This window comes from Apteryx mantelli, chromosome 2, assembly GCF_036417845.1.
Source record: "Apteryx mantelli isolate bAptMan1 chromosome 2, bAptMan1.hap1, whole genome shotgun sequence".
NCBI lineage: Eukaryota > Metazoa > Chordata > Aves > Apterygiformes > Apterygidae > Apteryx > Apteryx mantelli.
Window position 1 is genome coordinate 26,006,088 of NC_089979.1, and position 24,651 is coordinate 26,030,738.

The window sequence follows — 24,651 nt, forward strand, 5'->3', positions numbered from 1 at the left end:
TGCAGCATATTTTATTAAGAATTGGTTTATCTGCATTATCAAAAAAAATTAGATGATTTCTAAAATGCTTCGGAGCATGCTTTTGACTTCATCTACCTTGCGGTAGTTTTAAATGGGAAGCAAGTTAATTACAAGTTATTGCTTGGATAAATTTAAGGATGTTGTTGACTGGGGACGTAAATACTCTTACGTGGCATTCTTATGGAGTCTGTGGCCTTTAAACAAAACATTACTGTGTTTCAAGGAATATTGTCAATTTGAAAACTATCTAGTTGAAAATAATTACAATAGTTTGTGAAATGCACATGGATCTAGGTTTTGTTGTCAGTATATTGCACTTTAAGAATCATGTTTTCATCTTTTAAAATGTTTCTCCTGTTGCTGTGCTGAGGATGGAATCAAAAAGTAGGAGAAAGAAACCAAGGAACACCTAATCTAAGGGAAACAAAAGAATTAACTGCCCCCAGGATTATGAAACACAAAAAAATAAACTGAAAAATAGGATTTTTCTCTCTAATTTCTTTCGTGTTTAATGGTCTTTGAATGTTTTCAGTTAAGTAACAGTAAATGTGTTATCATCTCTGTAATTTTTATGTGCATATGTAAGCAGTATTTCCTTCCTATATTTATATGAAGTAAATATTAGTAAGCGCTTTGCACTCTAGCAGTCGTTAGGTTATTTTTTCAGTGACTGCATTTGTGTGTTTCTTAGGCAGTACCATACTGGAAATGTTTATGACAGTGTTTTTATAACAATTATCTTAAGTTCCTGCCACTAAAACTTGGCTAAAAGCAGTTCATGATTCAGCAGTCTCTCCTAATTATTCAGATTCTTTAAAAAAAGATTGAAAATCTATCTGTTGCACCTGTTGCCTCACTTAAATAACTTCTAAATGTCCATAATATTAATAGCATTTATTAATATTATTACTGATTATTTTATCTTCTGCCCTTTCCTAGGGGATCTTTTCAATTTAACTTCCTGATTTTGTCATAGAATATTGATTGAATTTTAAAGGAACTGTGCATACCTACCTACACCAGAGAATTTTTGTTGTTGTTGCTGGTTACAGTGATCATGTACATTTTAGTTCATCACTATTATGGATAGTTCAAATAGATAGTAGTGCATATTTGATAGGTTTGTGACAGAGGATGTTTAAGAGAAATAAGAAACCAGTAAATCAAATGCAGACCCAACTTATATGCAGCGACTTAGAGAGGCTGGCTAGTGATGCAGCAGAATGCTGGGTCATAGTAGAAAAGTGTTTGTGGTACCTATTTTGTAGATGAATGGAGATACGTGTGAAATGCTAGGATTTTAAATTTTAAAATCCTCCCCAAGTGCCTCTAGGTAGTAGTATTGCTTCTATATACTGAATGATATATTGAGAACCTGCATGCTTAGAGCTCTAGATCTGTAAGGCGGCACTTACGAGTGATTATAAATGAGAGGGAAAAGCTCAATGATATGTTAAAGCCTTAGTTCCTGTAAATGTGGAGAATAGTGTACTGGAAATGAGCTTTTAAAAAATTTAAACTATGAAAAGTTAAGAATGCTTAAATGATCTCAGAATCCATACAAAGGAAGTGGGAGTTAATTAAAGCCTTTCTTTCTCAAATGCTTGCTGGAGGAACTGAGGCATTTCAATACAGGAGATATGGATATCCTTTTGTGAAGACTATGAAAGCTACATGGAGAGAAAACATGAAGTGATGTGAGAGCATAAAAATGCTTTTGCTGTCAGTTGCAGTCACTTCTGGGAATTAGGAAAGCTACGCTGGATAATTTAACGGCAAATTCAACTTACACCACGCGGGAATTAAAGGGTTGTTAAAAGCTGTACTACTGGAGATGACTTTGCAGTATGAAGTTGAGCTATTTGGAGCCACTTATCCTAGTAATGGTAGATACGATGTTCAGGAATAGAAATTCAGAATACAGAGAAGCGTAATGAGAATAGTGCAGCCTGCGTGTAGAAAGAATGGAGAAAAAGCTATCCAACGAAAGGTGAAAAACAACATCTAAATTTGTTCTGTATTATCAAATTGCTAGAGGTAAGGGCAGGCCTGGCCAACCTCTCTGACTCTGCAAGATACACATAAAAATATCCGTATAGCTGAAGCTCTGGAAGCACACAGGCCATTTCTCCAAGAGCCAAGGGGGAACAGCAGTGCCACTGCGCTGGGGTTGGGTCAGGTGTCACCCGGCACTCAGGTGAACTCAGCTTACTTCTCCCCACACACAGGGAGTCAGAAAATTTAGCAGACTCGATGTCAGCGAAGCTGCAGTCACGCGGCAGAAGGGTTTGCTCAGGAGCGACGCAAAGCTCAGGAGCTGCAGGTTAGCCACCTCCGTTCTGAACCCAATGCCGCCATGTTCCTTGCGCGTCAAACCAAGAGATGTAATTGCAGGGAAACTGCTGGGCACTCTAGCTAAAGAAGAGACCATGACCTAAGAGAGTTTGTAGAAGAATCTTGGACTACAACATAAGCCCTCTAGAAGTGATTTTTAAAAAATTTTGCTTGTATAAAAATTGGTGAAGGAGAAGTAACTAGTTACATTGTGCACCTGTGAAGCTGAATGGAAAACAACAGGGTCTAAAATCAAAGCAGTATTTTGGGCATAAGGCGCCAACAAGGAGGTTGTGCCAGTGATCGGTATTTCTTGAGTAAATCAGGGCGTATTGACTGGAGAGGAGATGTTATGGGACCTTTTCTCCACCTCCTTCTGTTGCTTCTTGTTCCCCCTGAGCCATGGGACTCGGGAGGGCCAGCACTGCTGTGCGCTTGTCCGCAGTGGCCCTGCAAAGGCTGAGGGTTTATTTACAGTCTGAGTGATGGAGGTAGTACCTACTATGCTAGCATTTCGTTTGTTGATGTTTTACTTGTTGATACTGAGAGGAAGAGGAAATCTTCATGATTCTAGTAGTAACATAGCGCATTGAGTGTAACCTGCCAAGAGAAATCTTGTTCTTTATAAAATGTTATTCCAAGAAGAGCAACGTATAAAAAGCACATGTACTGATGGTTACTTAGCAAGGACATTTTCACGTTTAGTGTGCTAAGTGTGTCATTAGCATAGTGGAAAACTGATGAACTTATGGCAGAGAAAGACTTTGGGAGTACAGGAAATAAATATGATTTTATTTAATCCTTAAACATAAGTCCACATGCTAGTGCTTTTAGTCCTGGGTACATTAATTTGGCATATGAAAATCTACCATGGGGGGCGTCTATGCGTAATTGTAAAAATCAGTGGATGTGCTCTCCAATCTTTACGTAAACTGCAGCACAAAAAATATATGAGAGGGAGGAGATTATTACACTACCCCAGGGCTTGGGAAGGTCCTCTTACTGCTTCTCTGAACGAACCCTGGATTTATTAACCCTCAGAGCAAGCTGCAGCCCTTGTTTGCTTCACCTGGCCTTTGAGAGAAAGAGTGAGACTGGAAAATGAAGGGGGGCGTTAGGATTTAATTACGAGCAGCTGTTGAATAGACGAGGTGAGCTGATTAAGCTCTGTTTGATTTGCCATATTGAATAATTTGCAGTGCATGCACAGCCCAGCTAGGGAGAGCTTTCCTGTGTATAAATCAAGAGGAAACAAGCTCAAAAACACTATTAATAATCAGCTTGCTTTGAGCTCGACTTAAATATTCAGCAATGCAACAGGGAAGCAGAGGAGCAAACAAAAATACCTGTATTAAATTCGTGCTCCTGTATGGTGTAAATTGGTACACCCGGTGGAGCAAGGGAGAGTGAAAGCAGGTTTCTCTAGTTTGTATGAGAGCTGCATGATGAATGAAGGGCAAGTATTCAACCTTGGAGAATTTAGTAATTTCTAATGTAAGTGATAATAAGCTTCCAAGGATTTTTTTGATTTTTTCCCAACCTTCTGTATTTTCTAAGTATCGATAAGATCTCTCCTTTTCTTCCCCTACAAATACAGAAAAATAAGGTATTTGTGAAGTGAAAATATTTTTAGAAAAATGAGGAAAGTGTATCTTCGGATACAAAAAAAAAAGTTAGAAAAGTTTGTACCAGCAACAACATTATATTTTTTTTCTCTTATGTAACAGCTGATTTTACCTGGTAGAACTTATTCAAAATGAGGTGACAGATTTTACATATGTTTATTTATATGTGTACACACCAATATATGCTCCTCTGCTCCCATTTCTAGCAGTTAAATACAACTCAGTGACATCTTTTTAAATTATTTTTGACCACTCCGTTTGGGAATATTGCAAAGTCTGGCTTTTAAAGCTAGAACAATGGCATTTTATAAGTTTTTAGTTCTAATTTAAGTGAATGCTTGTGCTAGTAAATAAAAAATACTTGTAAAAGAGAATTCATAAACTATTTTGAAGTATTCTGGAAGTATTTGACACAGTGAATGAGTAAAAATGCTTAATATATTGTAGTAATTAAAGACAATTTGCATTTGTGGTTTGGGCATAAATGTGTAAAAATTATAACCATCTATCTTATTACATTTCCTTTTCTTTCCCTGAGGATTTCACTATGTACTTTATCTGTAATTGTTGCCAGTTTTCTATCAATTTCCCACTGGGCTTCTGGTGCAAAAAATCTTATCCTCCCGATGACAGAGCTTGCCTGAATGATTTCATGCTCTTAGCATTTTTGTTCACGGGAATTAGGGGCAGAATGTAACTGCAGCTGAACATAGCATCTATTTTTGTAATTTTGAAGTTTAGACTCTGTTATTGGAACTAAATGAAGAGATGCAGGTGTTCTCCAGTTCAAGTCCTTTGGGATTTTTTGGTGGTAGATGCTTGAAAAGAAAATGCATGTGTTTCCAGAGTCAAACAGCAGCTGTGGACAAGGATTTATGTTTTTCTCAGAACTTTGGGATTTCAAAATGTTACATTTAATCACATGCACAGAGAGGAGAGCAAATGTTAAAGATGTTACATATAAAACTAGGGGACTGATCTTTTTACCATACCAACTAGTTGTGGGAATAGAGGAACAAAGTGATCTTTAATCTTAATATGAACAATTTCAAAAGGATTATGATAGTTGCCAGGACTCTGGTCTTTTGAGAACTGTGCTCTTGCAACACACATTTATGGCCTCTTAATTACTTTTAAAATCTAACTTATTCTCATATTTTTCCTTGGAAAAATCTGAATGCTAATAGTATAAGTTACTGAAAACACAGTATGCATTTAGTTATGTTAGCATAAGGTCAATTTAAATTGAAATAATTATGCATTTTCACAAGAATTTTGTTAGTTATGTCCTGTGGTTTTCAGAATTGGATTAAAAATCTGCCTGAACAGAGAGGCTAAATTTAGAAGTTTTCAGGTTGCAAAACTTGTGGGCAGGAGTATTTTGTGGTATTGCAATTTCAATATTTCTTACAATTTTGGGATCAGTTGGTCATTGTAAATAAAATGCCTGACACCTTGGTGATGAAGAATGACATTATACTTCCCCCCTTTTTTTTCTTTTTTTTTAACAGTGAAGGAAGACTTTTGTTTTGTCACTTAATATGATTTTTAGAGCTGAAGTTAAAGAAGGTGCTCATCTTAAGCTAAGATGTGCTTCATATATAAAGGCTTCTCTTTAATGGTCATGTGGTACTTGCAGAAAAGAGGCCGGTTTCTCTCTTACAGTTCAGTTTCTCCTTTCACAGCTTCTTCACTGAAGGCACAACGCTATTTGTGGTGTAAAGGTCTATACCCATGGAAACTGATACAGCACGCTGAACATTTTAATTTTATCCCAAGTTCAAGTCGGGGCAGCAGATGGTGGTGCTGAGCGGTTCAGGATATGGGAGGGTGGAGTGGGGAAGAGCAGGTTGCTACCTGTGGTAAATCTAAATTTTAGTTAAAACCTATCTGTAAAAGCTTCTATTAAAATTAGTTTAATTTTGTACCATATCTACCAGTTTGTTTGTCCTCCATCTTCCCCCATGACTCCCACAGCCAAATAATTTCTGCGTTACAGCGAGGGTAGGTACAAAGTATTTTTCCAGACCTAAATCACCTCTGTATCTACTGTCTTACAAAGATGCAAAACCTATTACTTGTTCCAAGAGGGAGGTATACTTGTACTCCAGTGCGGTCTGTTACTCTACCAGCTCCCATTGCAACGTTGATGTCTGTGTCCCCTAACATCAGGGAGGGACATTTTATACTCTGCTACCTAGATGGGTATGATTTCCAGTGGATCACACAACTCCAGCGGGTGGCAGTAAGTTCTGGGTATGGAAAGGTAATTGTGCAATGCTGGAATAAGGCAGCTTGTTCAACTTCCCGTCAAGTATTTCTGCAAGTCTTGTTGGTGGGAGAGGTGTATTATTCTTTCATCTCTCTGCTTATGTTGCACTCTGTTTTTGCCAGTGTGCCATAAATCCTTTGGCAATATACGTCCTAGAAGTCTGTAACTGTGACTAAATAAGTTTCTGAATTTTGTAGATTGAGACCGGAAAACTGATAGAGTACGCTCTGTCCTATCAGTTGTTAGGAAGCCAGCCTGCATAGTTAAGCACCCAGAATCTTTCTTTTTTTCTTAAGTATTTTCTTAAACATGACTTACTGTTCAGCTGCGCTGTCAAAGGTGGCAGAGTAAAATCTGTAGTCGAAGAAGAGCTTTTTCCTTTGTCTGACTTCCTTTTCTTGATAGTATCACATAAGGGTTTGGCAATATGGCAAAGTAATATCAAAATATGGACACTGAAAAGTGGACCCAACTCCAAGTAGCAGCAGCCTGAGACATTGCACTAGGAAATCTGTTGTGCATGGGAGCTGGAAAGCCTGATTAAAAGTGCTCTTCTCTGTCTACTCCTTTTCTTTAGAAACACATCATTTGACTTTCTCTCTTCTTTTGGCTCAGGATAACAGCTTTCTGCCCATAGGTAGTGTATCTGATCTTGTACCTCCTGGGATAGGGGTTTGTGCTTCAGCATTGGCAAATGAAGATTTAACTTTTAAGTTGTGGGTAATAAGGGGAATGCGTGCTTTAAAGTGCATTAAAGAAGTCCCTCCATCTTCTCTTCAACCAGAAAATAGCCTAGAAATTTCTTTAAAACGTTAACTTAAAATGGAGATGTTAAAAAGCCTTTTTTTTTTTTAACCTTTTAACTCATTAAATGTGTAATAGTTGGAGAATGGCAGACAGGTTATTTCTGCTACCTTTATTTTGTGTGTATGCATGTGTGTTTCATAGGATTTCTGTTCACTTCACAGTCTGGCAGAATCAAAGTGTGCTGGGTGTCAAAGGGTTTCCTATGGCCACCCAAGTCATATTTAACACCTCTGGTATGGGGGAAAAAAATCTAAATGGGCGTTCAAATGGTATCTCTCTTTCCATAACACTTTAGGATAATGCTTCTGTGCTTCATCTATTTATGAAAATGCATTTGTTTTGAGCACCTTTTCTGCTTGTGGCATCTGAAAAGGCACTATTTAGCAGGGTGACTAGATATTTACTGATAGTACAGAGATTTCTGGAAACCTGACAGGCATATGCTCTCAGCAATTGCTGACACATAGCTTTGGACATTGAAATCTGTTTTTAATTGAGAGAGTATATGTTGGCCAACACATTGGGATAGCTCCTACTCATTTTGAAAAAATGCCATGGGATCTTTAACTTCCATTTGGACGCTTCCCAGACATGGGCATAAGGGACTGTAACTGTTTACTTTCAAATGATGTTTAACTGTTTCCAGCTTTTGTAATTGAATTATATTGCTCTCACTACCGCTTTTGTGATGTAAATGGTTCATGTACTGTGAGTATTTTTTTTGTAATGAAGTGTTAAATAGATATCACTAAAAATCCATAGAATATTAGTAGTAAAATATAAATATGTTTTGACTATGGCAATTTTTGTTTTTCAAATTTTAGTAACAATTGATTAAATACCATGTTGCTGGACAGAACTGTAGTGCATTTGATGAAAAACAGCATAACTTTCAGTATCTCCACTATTTTCAATAATGTGCAGAAATGCACATGCAGAAATTGTGATTACTCCTTGGGCTCAGCTATGTAACTGAAACCCTGGTTACTGCCTGACACACATTACTACTAGCATAAAATTGAACTATGGTCTAAATGTCTGTGTGTGTGTGTATTTTATATATATTTGCATATATAAAGCTTTTTCTCAGCAATTTCCATGGTTCAACTCTGTAGTAGATCAAAAGAACCTACAGACCACTCCAAAGACTCAAATATTTTGATTATAATACACACAACTGTACTAGCAGTCTTACTTGTATGGTTTGGGATGCAGCCTTAAATATACAGAGAGAATGTTCAACCACATACTCCTCTCCTGCCCAAACATTACTGTCCTGAAGTTCCCCCAGAAGTTCATTACTATGATTCTACAAATAGCCATTTGTGGTCACAAAATAAAGTTGTACAAGCAACTGAATAGTTATGGTGTTATGTAAAAAGCAACAGTTCACAGCCAAGATTAGACAAAACAGATTCTAATTTAACCAGTAATTTTAATTCAACTAGGTAATCTCAGCGATGAGCTCTAAGCTAAGATGTATTGCTATACTTGACCAAATGGCGAATGGTTTTGAACAGCTCCAAGGTGTCCAGCTTCAGAAATGTTAAATAAGGTTACTTTTCTTAATGTTCTGTGAAGCTTTTGGAAATCAAGCTGTATTTTTATCAAAAAAACCTGCAAACCATATAGGAATTAGTATTGCAGAAAGCATTAGTCACTTTTAGCCTTTAGACCGTTTAATCATTTCTGTGCTGTACGAGCTGATTGCATTTTCTTCTTACCTCTGAAAGCACTGCAATAGAACTAATATCTGCAAGATACTCATATAAGTGCTTGTTGTCTTAAGTTGCAGAAATATTTAAAACTTCTACTAGGAAAATAGTGTGCCATGTAACTTTTCAGTTCTATTTAATATATTACCTAAATGTAGCCTACTTGCAGCCTGCTTATATATTATATGAGCACTTAACTATATATATCTGTATATAACAGATTCTCAGTACAGCAACTATAAACACAAATACTGTATATCTAGTAACTGCTAAATTTCCATGTAGTTATAATTCTGTGTTTTATTAAAAATTTTCCTCTGAAGTATTTTGACAGTTTTTTTTCCTGAAATAAAACTACTTAAGCAATGCAGAAATGCTGCTTTAACACAATGAAAAGTAAAATACTAGAATTGGCCATTGTAGTTTTTTGTTTGTTTGTTTGCAAAAATGGAGAAAATGGATGTTTTGTAAATAGAAACAATTCTCTGGAAAAATAGCAGAGAGGCTGTAATCAAATCTAATGAAGCATTAAACAGCGCCTGGCTCAAGATTAGTGAGCAGGATTATGGAGTGTGTGCGATGGATCATCACCTCTGGACAGTATTCTTATTTTTTGCTCCTGAGTTTCCCCTTAGCATAGAGAGTAATCATAGTCTCCAGTGAGACATAACTAATCATCTTTTAAATCAGCTAGACATCTTATTCTCACTGAGCTTTGAATAAATTATATACTCACTGTATTTCTGATGTGTAGCATAACTGTGCTCATGTTTGTGTTCATTATCTAGTCAATGGATATCAATTCAGGAAGGGAGAATATAAATTCTCTTCTCCCTCTAATTTTGAGGTTTAGTATAATGCCCCTTGTGTGATTAGAGAAAAGGGAATTTAGCATTGACCAAATATTCTCTCTAGGTTGTGAAATGAAAATTAATACAAGTAAAATGACAGAAAAGGAAGGATGATCAGTATGTCATTATAGTATTCAAGAGAACTATAACCCAAACCTTGGGTTAATATTTTTCAAACATTAAAATTGTTGCAAAATAGTTGTTCTGTACATGTTTGATAATAGAGTCTTTGTTAAAGGATGAGCTTAGAATTAATCTGGAATATTAAATTTTGTGCTTTTAAATCAACTTTTGAAAGACTTGACCAATATGATACAATCTTCAGTATAACTGAATTTTCTGAAAGCAGATGTGTTTTTTAAAAAGTACATATCAGTCCTCTAAGCAGTTGCATGTTTAAACTAATGAAATAAAATCTTAATGCAAATTGCAATGAATTTGATGAAATTATTTTTAATTTATTAGCCAGGAAATAAGGTATATTGGATTTTATTTTGGAGTTGTGAAAACAAGTGCAATAATAACAACATAATATATTTTATAATACTAATTGTATTTAGGGTAAAGACTTCTATAATAATTCAAAGCTAATAATACTTTTTTATATCTTCACTTGTAACATAACACAGAATAAGTATAAGCCTGTGAAAGGGATGACTTCACACAACTGTTGATGCACTTTGAGTGAAACATCTTTATCAAGTTAATACAAGAAGCAGTCATGCCCTACTTGAATTACTCATTTATAATGGCTGAGCAGCAGCCTGGATGTGGACTTTGAAATCCTGGGAAAATAAGCTGCATGCATGCATTCAAATGTCTAAAGCCTTTACTTTAGAGCAGCTGTAAAATGTTGAAGTGAGATGTCAGCTACTAGCTGTTGTCTACATTTTTAGTCTGAAGGGAGATGTGATCATTAAATTGCTAACCAAGCTTAGTATTATTTTAATCATTGCATCCTCAGTTCAAGATTTTCTATTCTCAAGAGACATTTGAGCACTTAGGATCCAAGTTTCAGAATATTTATCTACATTTTGCACACTTTTAATGCAAAGATTATTCCATTTTCATTTTAAAACTGTATTTGTTTTGTTGTAGTACATAGATTTTTTTAAAGAAAATTTCTGTGTTTTTTTTTTAAGCTTGTGATGGGGGAGAAGTAATCCTACAGATTTGTAAAATATCAAAATAAAGCATATGTATCAGTAGCAATTTCAAAAAGTGCTACCTGTGTGCTCAAGAAGGAAGTAAGAGTATAATGTCTGCTAAAATCCATGCATTGAACACCGATGCATGCACGGTTGGGATGCTGCAGCCTGCACAGTCTTTTGCAGGTGACTGCACTGAATCTCCATAGCCAGGTTCCTTGTCTTCATAGCTTCATACAATGTTTCCTTTGGAAAGATAGACACATAGGAAATTAACTGGACAAGTTCAATTTTTCTTTAAGTGCTTGCACAATACTGAAGAGTGTGCATCCCATCACACTTGAACAAGATATATTTGATATGAAGTGCCAGTTGTTGTGTCTTGAGTGTCTTCACACTTCCTAAGTCAGGTGTAAGAGCAGCCCCTCTTCTTTCAGACTGGAGTCCCAGCTCTTATCTTTTGCTCATTGTTTTTTCTTCATACTTCTCCTTTTTTTTTTTTTTTTGTCATATAAAAAGAGTAGCTAGCATAGTCACTTGTATACGGTTAGTGATAATTTTATAGTATGTTTTCACTGCTTTTTTTTTATTTATTGTGCTGGTATTAATGTAAAATATGAATGGTATTTTCCTCTAATGGCATGTCTGGAGATCTGCAGGAATTGCACACACTGCCACAACAGCAGGTGAATGAGAGCATGAGAGCCTGCTTCTGCCTGTGGGAGTGTCTGGAGGGGCAGTGTGAACTTGGTCCTTGCGTGTCCTTTTGGAGACAGACAAAAGATCTATTTTGCATCTATCCAGGGACGCTCACAAAGATCACAGAATCACGCAGAACAGTTGAGGTTGGAAGGGACCTCTGGAGATCATCTAGTCCAACCCCCCTGCTCAAGCAGGGTCACCTAGAGCACATTGCACAGGATTGCATCCAGGCAGGTTTTGAATATCTCCAGAGAAGGAGACTCCACAACCTCTCTGGGCAACCTGTTCCAGTGCTCAGTCACCCTCACAGTGAAAAAGTTTTTCCCCATGTTCAGATGGAATTGTCTGTGTTTCAGTTTGTGCCCGTTGCCTTGCGTCCTGTCGCTCGGCACCACTGAAAAGAGTCTGGTCCCATCCTCTCGACACCCTCCCTTCAGATACTTGTACACATTGATAAGATCTCCCCTCAGCCTTCTCTTCTCTAGGCTAAACAGGCCCAGCTCTCTCAGTCTTTCCTCATAAGAGAGATGTTCCAGTCCCCTCATCATCTTTGTAGCCCTTCGCTGGACTTGCTCCAGTAGTGCCACATCCCTCTTGTACTGGGGAGCCCAGAACTGGACGCAGTACTCCAGATGTGGCCTCAGCAGGGCTGAGTAGAGGGGGAGGATCACCTCCCTCGACCTGCTGGCACCACTCTTCCTGATGCACCCCAGCATACCATTGGCCTTCTTGGCCACAGCGGCACATTGCTGCCTCATGCTTAACTTGTTGTCCACCAGCACTCCCAGGTCCTTCTCCGCAGAGCTGCTTTCCAGCAGGTCAACCCCCAACCTGTACTGGTGCATGGGGTTATTCCTCCCTAGGTGCAGGACCCTGCACTTGCCTTTGTTGAACTTCATGAGGTTCCTCTCCGCCCACCTCTCCAGCCTGTCCAGGCCTCTCTGAATGGCAGCACAGCCCTCTGGTGTATCGGCCACTCCTCCCAGTTTTGTATCGTCAGCAAACTTTCTGAGGGTGCGCTCTGTCCCTTCATCCAGGTCATTGATGAAGAAGTTGAACAAGACTGGGCCCAGTACTGACCCCTGGGGGACACCGCTAGCTACAGGCCTCCAACTAGACTCTGCGCCGCTGAGCACAACCCTCTGAGCAAAGATAATAGTCATCTTACAGCAATTGATGAGGCTTGAAGAGTGCTTACTAGGGGCAGTTCAGGAATTGGTCACATAATTTACTACTTGTTTTTTTTACAATAAGAATTAAGAGTCTTTATTTCAGACTATTTCCTGGAACAGGGAGTCTCTAATGTGAGTCATGCAAATTTGTTTTTTCTTCTGGAAAATTACTATCTCAAAATTGTGAGGGAAGGAGCAGATGTTTGCTACAGGATAGCAGCAAATTAAGCCATAAACTCAGAGACTGTGATTTTCTCCTTGTTAACAGGAAAGCTGAGAGGCAAGAGTAATCCAGCATAAAGGTAGAAATATGGTGTTTAAAATCTTCTTAGCCTTCTATGATGGAATGACTGGCTGGGTAGATGAGGGGAGAGCAGTGGATGTTGTCTACCTTGACTTCAGCAAGGCTTTCGACACTGTCTCCCATAGCATCCTCATAGACAAGCTCAGGAAGTGTGGGTTAGATGAGTGGACAGTGAGGTGGATTGAGAACTGGCTGAATGGCAGAGCTCAGAGAGTTGTGATCAGTGGCACAGAGTCTAGTTGGAGGCCTGTAGCTAGCGGTGTCACCCAGGGGTCAGTACTGGGTCCAGTCTTGTTCAACTTCTTCATCAATGACCTGGATGAAGGGACAGAGTGCACCCTCAGCAAGTTTGCTGACGATACAAAACTGGGAGGAGTGGCTGATACACCAGAGGGCTGTGCTGCCATTCAGAGAGACTTGGACAGGCTGGAGAGGTGGGCAGAGAGGAACCTCATGAAATTCAACAAAGGGAAGTGCAGGGTCCTGCACCTAGGGAGGAATAACCCCATGCACCAGTACAGGTTGGGGGTTGACCTGCTGGAAAGCAGCTCTGCCGAGAAGGACCTGGGAGTGCTGGTGGACACCAAGTTAAGCATGAGGCAGCAATGTGCCCTTGTGGCCAAGAAGGCCAATGGTATGCTGGGGTGCATCAGGAAGAGTGTTGCCAGCAGGTCGAGGGAGGTGATTCTCCCCCTCTACTCAGCCCTGGTGAGGCCACATCTGGAGTACTGCGTCCAGTTCTGGGCTCCCCAGTACAAGAGGGATGTGGCACTACTGGAGCAAGTCCAGCGAAGGGCCACAAAGATGATTAGGGGACTGGAGCATCTCTCTTATGAGGAAAGGCTGAGAGAGCTTGGCCTGTTTAGCTTGGAGAAGAGAAGGCTGAGGGGAGATCTTATCAACGTGTACAAGTATCTGAAGGGAGGGTGTCGAGAGGATGGGACCAGACTCTTTTCAGTGGTGCCGAGCGACATGACGCGAGGCAATGGGCACAAACTGAAACACAGACACTTCCATCTTAACATGAGGAAAAACTTTTTCACTGTGAGGGTGACAGAGCACTGGAACAGGTTGCCCAGAGAGGTTGTGGAGTCTCCTTCTCTGGAGATATTCAAAACTCTCCTGGATGCAATCCTGTGCAGTGTGCTCTAGGTGACCCTGCTTGAGCAGGGGGGTTGGACTAGATGATCTCCAGAGGTCCCTTCCAACCTCAGTGATTCTGTGATTCTGTGATTCTGTGATTCTTATGTATTTATTCAAGGCAGCACTGTTAGAGGTACTGGAGCAGGAGTAGAGAAGGGCAGAGGGATAGCCAAGAGGACAGTATTTATCTTACACTATTGTGCAAAGTGGAGGCTTTTGGAATGGTCTGCAATGCTCTTCTCCACAATGGTGCTCTAGTGTGCTGCTCCAGGAGGGTGATGGAGAGATATTTGAAAGAAGGATGCTGTTGTAGCTCTTAGATTCTCTTCACTATTGATATCAGAGGCAGGTACAGATGCAGTGCAGACCACCCCCTGCTCCTACCTGCTGGTGCATGTTTGGAGTGCCTTTTTGAGAAGTTTCTTTCTATGGTCCCTGTGACAAGTTTCTCAGCAGAGATTCTGGAGAAGCTTTTGTTCCTTTGAATGAGTACTTGTTGGTTTCATTAGGAAGACTCTTCAGGTGAAGCATCAGCACCCTGTTAAAAGACCTCAATATCTTGTCTTGAATGAGCTAGGACAGTGAGAAGGAAATTTTTTTTTCCATATGCTATCTGCTTGGAGTGGCAAAGGTACTGGAGGAATTGTGCAAAGAAATTCTACTTCCCTGAAAGAATACTTAAAGCCATAATATTTCAAACAGCAATTTTTTTTATTTAATAATTTTTCTGTGGCATTTTCAGTTTACACAACATTCATAATTGTGTATTAGTAGAACTGGCATTGACTTTAGAAGAAGGTCGCTCTCTACGCTTCCCTTTCCAAATAATGAGTGTTCCAAATGATGCTTCTGAATTTCCTTACAGTCAAAGAATAATACTGATTCTGTGCTTAGCTAATGGAAAAAGGTGCTGAAAAAGTTGTATCAAGAATCACTTCCTATCTCCTTTATTTACCCCTTTTACTGGATTTTGCAGCAAATTTGATTTACTAAGTGTGTTTGCATGTTCATGTAATGCTCATAACACTGCAATTAATTAAATTTAAATTAGCATAGATGGGGAATATTGCAGCCAGAAGGGTATGCAGTCTTTACCTTTTCTATTGAAATATTCATCTAGCTATTGTCCAGTCAGGTGAATGCAGACACAGGACACTTCATTTGGCCTACCATCTTTTTCTGGAGGAGGCCAAGAACATCTGCAAAAAAGTTGGTCTCTTCTTCCTTCCATTTTTGAAGGCTGTGAGAGGGAATTAGGCTCTGCTGTTGGCCTGGGGAGTGGGATGAGGAAAGAGAGGGAGGGACCTGCTGCTGTTGCATTCCCTCCTAGCAGTATTTATCTCCACTGTCAGCACTAAACCTTGGAGCCTTGACAGCAGCTTGGCTTTATTTGGATTTAGCAGCAATGGCTTGTGTCACCTCTCCTTGAATGGCAACAACTCAGCTAGCTCTGACAAATGATTTCTCTAGTACTGAGGTGTGAATATCCTTGAGCACATGACTCCAGAAAACTTCTTTTTAAGAGCATAGAAATTAGTGATTAAGAGTGATACTTATACAAAAGTAGCATGAGGTAATGTTAAGGGAATAAAATGTTTTTCATTTGTACTCTAAGAGGTCCCATAGTGGATGGCTTGCAAGTGAATGCTGTTATACTGGGAGCCAATATAATTCAGGAATAAAACCAGCAGCATTTAGGTCCTGGCTTCCAGGAAATGGAGCAACATCTGAGTTCTTGCCATGCTCTCAGACACGGGGCATGCAAAGTTCTGCCGCTTCTGTCTAATACAGATAGCTCTTTGTGTTTTTTTATGTTAACGTTCTTACTAGGGGAGGTTATTGGCCTGTTGCATAGCACCTGGTGTGGAGGACTGTTTTTTGCGTAGTCACTAGCTCTTGATCTGGCCTTGGTGGGTGGCCCTTCTGGGGTTCACGGCTTCCACAGCCGTGATTCCCAATGTCACTGGAGCGGCGAAGCTTTCCTACTGCTACTTTCTCAGAGAAGTAGAACCAGTGTAACACAAAAATATTTTTTGTTTGACTAATAAAAATACGAATCTAACCTACCTTGCAGTGCTACTCCTTTTCTTTTTCTACGCAATTATAGTAGTTGTCTATCTTTTCATCTCAAGGGGCTTGGAAGGGTTCATGGCATTTCATCAGCTTTTTTTCTTCGGCTGATGTTCTTCATTTTCTGAGCTCCCTGGGCAACACTCCTTCTGGTCTTCTTACATCAAGGCAAGCAGCTTGGCTTCTGCTGCCTGCTACCTACAAACACAGCCAGTCCCACTCAACAGGGGCTAGAGCTGGACAGCACAGTGTGGGTGTCCCTGGCCATATAGGTAGACTATGAGGAAAGAGCTTTGCTTCAGGGCAGAGTCTGGAGGTGACCGTGCACTGCCAGGATGTGGTGGAAGGGGGTCTCTGCTGCAGTTGGGCTGAGCAGGATCAGGAAATGTTCTCACTCTTTTGGCTACTATGTGGGGAGCCACATCTCACTGCCCTGCCAGTGCTGTGGAGATACAGTAGTGGACTTTCTTATTTTCCCAGAAGAGAGAGTCCTCCTCCTACCCTCCTTTTGTTTGAATAGCACAATGAAATGAGAATTCAGAATGGCCGGAGTTGATTTCTTAATTACAATTGAAAAAAATGGAAATACTTGATTACATTTTACAAGAGAGTTATCACGGTTTTCCATGGCTAGCTCTACCTGTATGTGTGCATGCATGGGTATAGCATAAGGAGAGAACAAGATACCTGTTCTTATTATATCTGTGAATGAAATTTCTGAGGTACTGATGAAATTTGGGGGAAAAAAATAAAAAATTATGTCCTAAGTCACAGTACATTTTTTGACCTACCCCATAAATATGTGTTGAGAGAAAATATAAATCTTTTTAACCGCTTATAGTAGTCTAGATGCTCTTGTTTCCCGGAGGACTACAAATGGAATGGTAGGACAGTTTCTTTAATATAAATACCTCAAACATATCTCAATCCTTTTGGAAAATCTCCATTTGGTTCTTCATACCCCATTAGCAGACAGTAAGAATGCAGCCTGAACACTTGGAGTTTTTTGTCAAATTTTAATTCCTGTCAGTACCTGTACAGTGTAGTTGTAATGTTTTAGGGAAACACAGACAAACTCCCCTTATGCACGGCAGGATATAAAATAAAGTAGTAGTAAATTGAAGTCTCCTAACATTCTCCAGTAGTTTTTCTACATGAGATGGAATAATAATAAAATACGTTATGACATGATATATAGTATTTTTTCATAGTTCTTTCAGGAATTTTTACATAACTCCACCTGGCCTTGGTCTGTACATTTTAAAATGAAACTTGTATGCCACATTGTCATACATACACATAGTTGTTTTAGAATATATAAATGACTATCAATGCTATCAATCTAATAACTGTATAGAAAATTTGTATTTTGAGCTTTGTATTACTTCTTTACTAAATTTTATTGTGTACTTGTAAATTGAGTTATTTTTCAACTAAATAGGTTCTATCTAGTAAAGATATGCATCATCCCACTAAAAATCCCAGACAAAAGCTACTAAGTATGGCAGCTAGAAATATGTAAAAGGTAGCTGGTATCACTGGTTTTAGTTCCTTAGCTTAAGAATACTTTTATACTTATTTAGTTAGAACAGTAAAATGGCTTGCATGTCAGTGTGCCAATGCAAATAATATTGAGACTTTTCTAAGGCTTTTTAATACTTCTTCCACAAAGTGCAGTTTAATATTTAGTTACTGATAGTGTCTGTTATTATTGTTATGCTTTAGATCAAAGAAGAGATAAAATAGTTTGAATTACAAAGCATTCAATAACTTGAATTTTCTGCCTAGGCAATAACAAAAAGTATCAGGCTGAAGTTCAGATTTATATGGTGAATAAGTCTGAGTAGTTTTCTGTGCCATTAGCGGAACAAATTAAACTTTTGCTGGTTGAGTGCATATACCTAAACAGTGTAGTGTGGGAGGATTATCAGCCAGTTAGTCTTATTGGTTTATTGGCAGCAGAGCAGATTTAAACCAAATTTTCCCATGGCAGAGGTACTGTATCAGAGATCCCAGAAGTTTTCCTAAGAAATTTATGAAGTGGTATGAAAGTAAATTACTGAAGAGCCATCAAAGCAAGTATGTTATTAATTGACAATTTATTGACTTCATCCTCAGTGTTAGTTAAAAAAAAAAAAAGAGAGAGAAAAAGAGGATTAGGATTCAGCCTACACTTTGAAAGCTGCGTGGGGTCTTCTGTAGGATATTTCAGTTAAGCTGTAATTAATTAACTTAATTAAATATTAATAAAGAGTAAAAGCACGCTTACTCTGATGGATCTATAAAAATAGTCATAAGATCAATGTAAATAAGTAATGGAAAGTGTGAATCTGGGTCTGGTTAGGGCAGAGTGTAACACTAGTTATCTTTGATCTTCTGAGAACCTTACTCCTTGCTCAAGCGAATCTCATATTGACCTCGCTGACTAATTGCCCAAGACCTGCAGGGTCTTTACCCTTCAGGTTAAGGTCAAAAATGTATTGCTGTTTATTATACTGAACCATTTCTTTTTGTCCAGGTTTGATGGGTTTAGTTCAAACAGCATTGCAACTTGCTTTCCTTGTTTGTTATTTTACCTGTGTTGAACGGGTGATTACAGCAGAAAAAATCTTTCTAGTGTTAGTTCATGTTACTGCCACTGAATTAGTGGCCTTGGCTAATTACCAGCTTCTCTGTATATCAGCTCATCTGTAATGTATATGTTACCATCTGTGCCAAAGATTCTGGGAATTACCATAGAATACTTTCAGACTTGTGCTTGAAAAGTATTACCTGAACCATGGAATTTTACAGTGACTGTAGTTATGTGATAAGTATTAGTGAGCATGCTGTAGTTTTTTTAATGCATCTAATATTTAAGGTAGGCATTTAATTCCTGCTAATACTTCGTGGAAGTGGAGATCTTCTTAAGCACTTAAAAAAAAAAGCCATTTTTCAAAAGGTTAATCATGTGTAATTTAAATTGATAGTTGTTTTATGTCAGTCTTGATTAAGATGCATAGATTTAATATGAGAGGAATATTTTTCCTGTTACTAACAGTCCCTAAAGTCTACTGCATGTTAAAAAAACATGAACTCGCCTTTTTCTGAAGTGAGTGGACTTTTTCTACTGCTTTGAATGGCTGCTAAATTACTGTTCCCTGTTGTTTGTCAGGTAGGAGGGAGAGTGCTTGATTTTGACTCAGAGTTGAATTTCTTGTGAAAATATCATTCAGAATAGTGTGTCCACACTGGGAGCTATTACAGAATAGTTTACTTCACTCTCAGTTTTTTTGGTCAATTTACCTGTGAAAGCAGTCTCCTAGAAATCTGCCTAATCAGTAATACTGTTTTGAAAATAAACATTGTATAAGAATCTGTCCTTTTCTATTAGCAGTTCAAAACACTCTAAATAAATCTAAGTAATTTTTTTTCAGTCACCCATGGTATGCTTACCTTCTTTGATATTGTCAGTTTTACCTACTTTGTTCATGGTATTTCAACTTTGATCTCAGCTAATTGCCATTAAATTCACCCTGCTTACTGACTTGGCAAGACAGAGCAAGTTAATACCATGCATCGTAATGAGACCAGTTACTTTATTCTGTTCTCTCTGGGCATTCGCTTGTTTGTTTAACAGACAAAATGATTTGAGCAATTTTACATATGCTGCTCATACATTTTCCGTATGAAAATCAACAATGTTGCAGAATTCTACAACCGAAAGTCTTACAATGTATTTATTGCTTAATGCACAGGTATTTGTAAAGGTGTTTTTTCATGCTGATTCTTATGCTTCTTCTATCCCACAGTGAGATTTCACACATGAGCTGTTTGGAGCTTGTCCTTTGGTCAGAGAGGGATTGTTGTGTTTGCTGCTTCTTGACTTTTCGCAATAAAGATTGCTTTTGCCTAGTCACGCCATTAGAACACACTCAAACAAACAAATGCCAGCTTTTTTCTAGGGCTATTTCCCCCCCACAAATGCCAAAGAATGCCTGGTCTTGTGTTAGGAGAAGGCAGAAAGTCGGGGCCTCTCCTGGGGGTGCCTGCTGCCCTGACCCCACTGCCGTGTTAACTGCTGGGCAGTGCATGCTTTATCAGCATTAATGCCAAAGGGGAGGAATTCTGTTATTAAATTATTATTTTGATATTAAACAGCTCTGCTGAAGTGAAATATGCTATAAAATTTTTCGTATGTATAAACTTGAAACTGATTCCTCAAAAAGAAGCAGGACTGCGTTCACTGGTTTGGGTAGTGGTTATCTTCAATTCCCCAACCCTAGGTTGTCCTTAAGAAACAGCTATTTAACAATAAATGTTCCTTTCTCAGCGGATGTAGTGACCATTTACATTTAAGGCAAGATGGAACATCTAAAGTATTAATAATTTGCTGGCAATAAACAAATCATGAAGTAGATTTTAATCATCTTTTTGGTATTAAATTGAATCTTAATTTGAAACTGAGGAAAAACATCAAACTTATTAAGCTTATTACTTATTACAAACTTCTTATTAATAGGTCCTCCTAAAGATAGCTTACAAGCTAATATTAGTAGTTTGCCCATTAGAATGTCCAGGCTCCAATTTGCCAATAAGTTTGCTGACTCTCTCTGTGAATCTTCTGTGATCCTGACTAATAATAAAGGAGGAAGAACTACTGTTTTTCAAATATTCGGATTGTTTTTTGTGCTGTGATTTGAAAAACTAAACAGTTTTTAGAAATCTAGAGCAAAATTCTTCACCTGCTTTCATGAGCATCTGTCTTTCTGTCTGTATTTGTGGTCTCTTTCAATGTCTGCCTTGTGTCTGCAAAATGAACATTTCAGGAATCTTATATGAATTTTATTCTGCCCAGACTTTTTTGTGCATATTTATATTAGAGTATGGAACAGTCTGGCTGTCTACTGCCAAGTTATATACATATTGATAACTAAGACCAGCTTACCTATCTTTGTTTTTTCATATCCAATATATATAATGAATGAGAATGTAGAAAAAATATAGCACTAGTATGATGGCAAAAATAAAGAATCTGAGCATGCAGGAGGGCCCAGCAAAAGCCATTGGACAGGTATGTGTATATTCCAAGGAGAACCCAAAAATCTGGAGCTATAGTATGATGAACTGCACCCAGACACAATGCTGTCACTCCCCATTTCTTAGTCAAATATTAGGATTCAGTAATTTGCGGAGTTGCTGTTGCTTTCTGGAAACTACCATTTCTTAAGAAGCAGTTTTAAAAGAAAAGCTTTGTCACATCATCATTATTTAAATAATTTCACATCATATCAAGTCGCACCTTGGGTATATACACCTGGAATCAAAGCAGAAATTAGTCAGGAGCCAGAAGCAATGGAGTCAACTATGGAAGAGACCTCAGCTGTGCTGGTGTGCTCTCCTCCTGCATACAGCCCATGCCAAGAGCCTGCCATGCATTGCACGAGGCACATATGGCCCCACCGGGACCCTTACTTCCGCTGTTTGTGTTTATTAGGAAACTAGTAATGCACACAACAGCTTTGTCAGGTGGTTCTACTAGAAATAGTGTTAGGAGGACATTGATAGTACCCACAGCATTAAATATTTCAAACTATTTCACAAACATATTAAGTATTTAGGATTCTTTTGGGCCCTTAGGGTTCTTTATCTCCCTTTGGAATAAAATAGTGTCAAAGCTTTTTGTTTGTTTGTTGTGATACAGTTTTCTCATAAGACTTGTGTTAATATTCAGGAACTGAGATATAAATAAGAGTCTGTTTCTTCCTTTAGCAAGTTTGAATTCTTGCTCCAGAAGAATAAAATGTGATGTGAGACAGTTAAATACAGTAAAAACTGAATTAAGCTGTCCAAGCTAAAGTCGCTGGACCACCCAGGTCTTGGACCACCCAAGGGACCCACAACAATCAGTTGCCTGAAAGAGGTGGCCTTTTCCTAAAGGTCGAACAAAGTTGTGTTGCATATCTTGGAAATATTTTGCAATGATTTCTTAAAACAGTTGGCTGCCTACTGGAGGTGGTCTTTGTTGTTCCCACTGTATAAGCAGTGTCCCTGTGAATATAGTTCTCCTTACTTTACTTTTAACCTTAACCTTACAACTTTTTTTTTCTTTTTTTTAGGACAAAAGTAAATTAAGTACTTAAAGAATGAGTTGCTCTTGAGTAGAAATCTCAAGTTATTACAGGTTTGTATAGTGCCTTGAGTAAATGAGATTTTGAAGGGGAAATATTTAATGGATGCCACTTCTAGGTTTTGCAGAGTGAAACAAATTGGAAGCACTCATAAGTAAGCAATTCTTGATTTAACTGCTTTAACTGTACTTCCGTTTGTGAGCAATGTTGAAATACGAAGCTAGTTAATTCAATATTAGGATTGCTGAGTCTGCAAGCTTAAAAAGTCTTTTGAAAATGTAAATCCATTCTTTTGAAATTACTGAAAGTAGCAGTTTTTGTACTTAAATCCAAAGTAAAGTGATGTAAATAAATGATTCTGTAAAATATTTTCCATAATGAAAAATAGATAGTGCTAGAAAATTTCCTTTGATTAAAGTGTTTCCTGTGGCAACCATCGTTCTGAGATTGTTTCCCATTCTGTTTGTTTTCTTTTAAATTTGTTAGGTAAAGTGTAAGTCATATAATTAAACCAACATTTTTATAGACATGTTTTTGTAGCAATAGTGTTATTGTGATTATGATGATTTAATAATATTAAAAAAGGATCTGACCCACATGTAAAAATACCTGATGGGGGGGTGTCAGAAAATGGGGCCAGACTCTTCTCAGTGGTGCCCAGCAATGGGACAAGAGGAAACAGGCACAAATGAAACACAGGGAACTGCACTGGAATATTAGAAAACTCTTCTTCACTGTGCAGGTGGTTGAACCCTGGCACAGGTTGCCCAGAGAGGTTGCAGAGTCTCCATCCTTGGAGATATTCAAAACCTGGCTGGACATGGCTGAGAGCAACCTGCCCTAGGTGACCATGCTTGAGCAGGGGGGTTGATCTCTAAAGGTCCTTTCCAACCCCGACTATTCTGTGGTTCTGTAAGCTGTTATAGCTGAGGGGAAAAAAAAAAAAAGATTTTTTGGGGGGCTCAGAATCCCTCCATTGTGTCTCAGTGAAATCTTACATTTCTGTAACGGTCTTAGTTAAATAGCTAGTGAGAATAATTAAAAGTAAACACTGGCACATTATGCAAAAATTCACTAAAACTTATTGCTTTATTTCTTTAGTATTCTTTTCTGTTACAGGTTTTAGTTGACATCTTGTTTTCTGATTTTTCTTACCATCTTTCTTAAAAATAAAAAACATCCCATTATTAAGATAAAGGCAGCATCTAATTTCTTCCTTTTTGTAACTTGGGTAAAGCACTAGCTAAGATGAATTCCACTTGAGTAGTGAAATGTATTTTGTAGATACAAATTGGTGTATATCCTCTGTAGTTTGTATTTTTTATTCAGTCAGTTTTATTCAATCTAAAATGAATACAAGCATTCCTGTGGCCCTGTTAAAGGATTCAAATGACTCCTGTTTCTTTGCAAAATAAGATAAATATTTTGAGGAAAAAGAACCTTAATTAAAGCCCTGTGAGTGCTTCAGATACTTCTAGACCAGCAAGATATAGGTATGGCAGGTCAGAAGATGTGGATGGTATAAAGAGGAGGGAGGAAAATCTATTTACTTTTCAAATTTTTTTGCTTTGATCTTCATAACAAGATGTTGCTGAGGTTATTGCATCTTTAGTGGATAATGAGGACGAGATGCTACAAGAGATGCAAATTAAAAAAATAAATAATAAGGAAGGTAATTCCAGAAGTACTGACACAAAACGAGACGATGTTATTCATAAGCAGGATATAAATCAACTGTCCTTTTTCATTTTACATAATCTTAATTCTGACTAGAGTGTGATTTTGAGGCACTGATGGGGTACAATGTTTATGGCTGAATATTGAAATGGAAAGAGTGCCTGTATGTTACTGTGCATTCATACACTAAATTCCCCAGGTAGTTCTTTCTTCATTTAATTATGTTAAATACTAGTGGAGCAGAGCCCAGAGTAACAGAGCCTTTTTTCTTATTATTTTTTGTCTGCTGAATATAAGAACATAGGCATGGATCACCCGCAGCATCAAATTCATTGCAATTACCAGTGTAATAATTGTTTAATTCAGAATAGTTCACAAAACCCCCAGTCCACACGTCCTAAGAGTCATAAAGTCCCCACATCTTACCACCTTATAACAGAGTAAAAAAAGACCAAAAGTTGTAAAAACAATGACAGATTCCTGACATAAAGTAGTATACACATTGAGGGCAGCGTACTAATTTTGTTTTTAATTCCTTATGTCAAGTAACGGTATGATGAAATAATATCAGCGCTGATGAAAGCGTTCAGACGAACATGTGGGTACCCAGATGTGCCGTGCAGCCTGTCACCGGCCTTTCTAACTTTCCTCCAGCGTGCTATTGCTAATAATTCGTTGCAAGTCTGTGTAAACAGTCCCC

At 38.2% G+C, this 24,651-nt stretch overlaps 1 protein-coding gene across 1 annotated transcript in view; it reads left to right on the forward strand.

Annotated features, from left to right (window-relative positions):
• The window catches only part of VPS13B (vacuolar protein sorting 13 homolog B), a 489,316-nt gene that overhangs the window by 171,229 nt on the left and 293,436 nt on the right, over positions 1 to 24,651 (forward strand). The window lies entirely within an intron of this gene.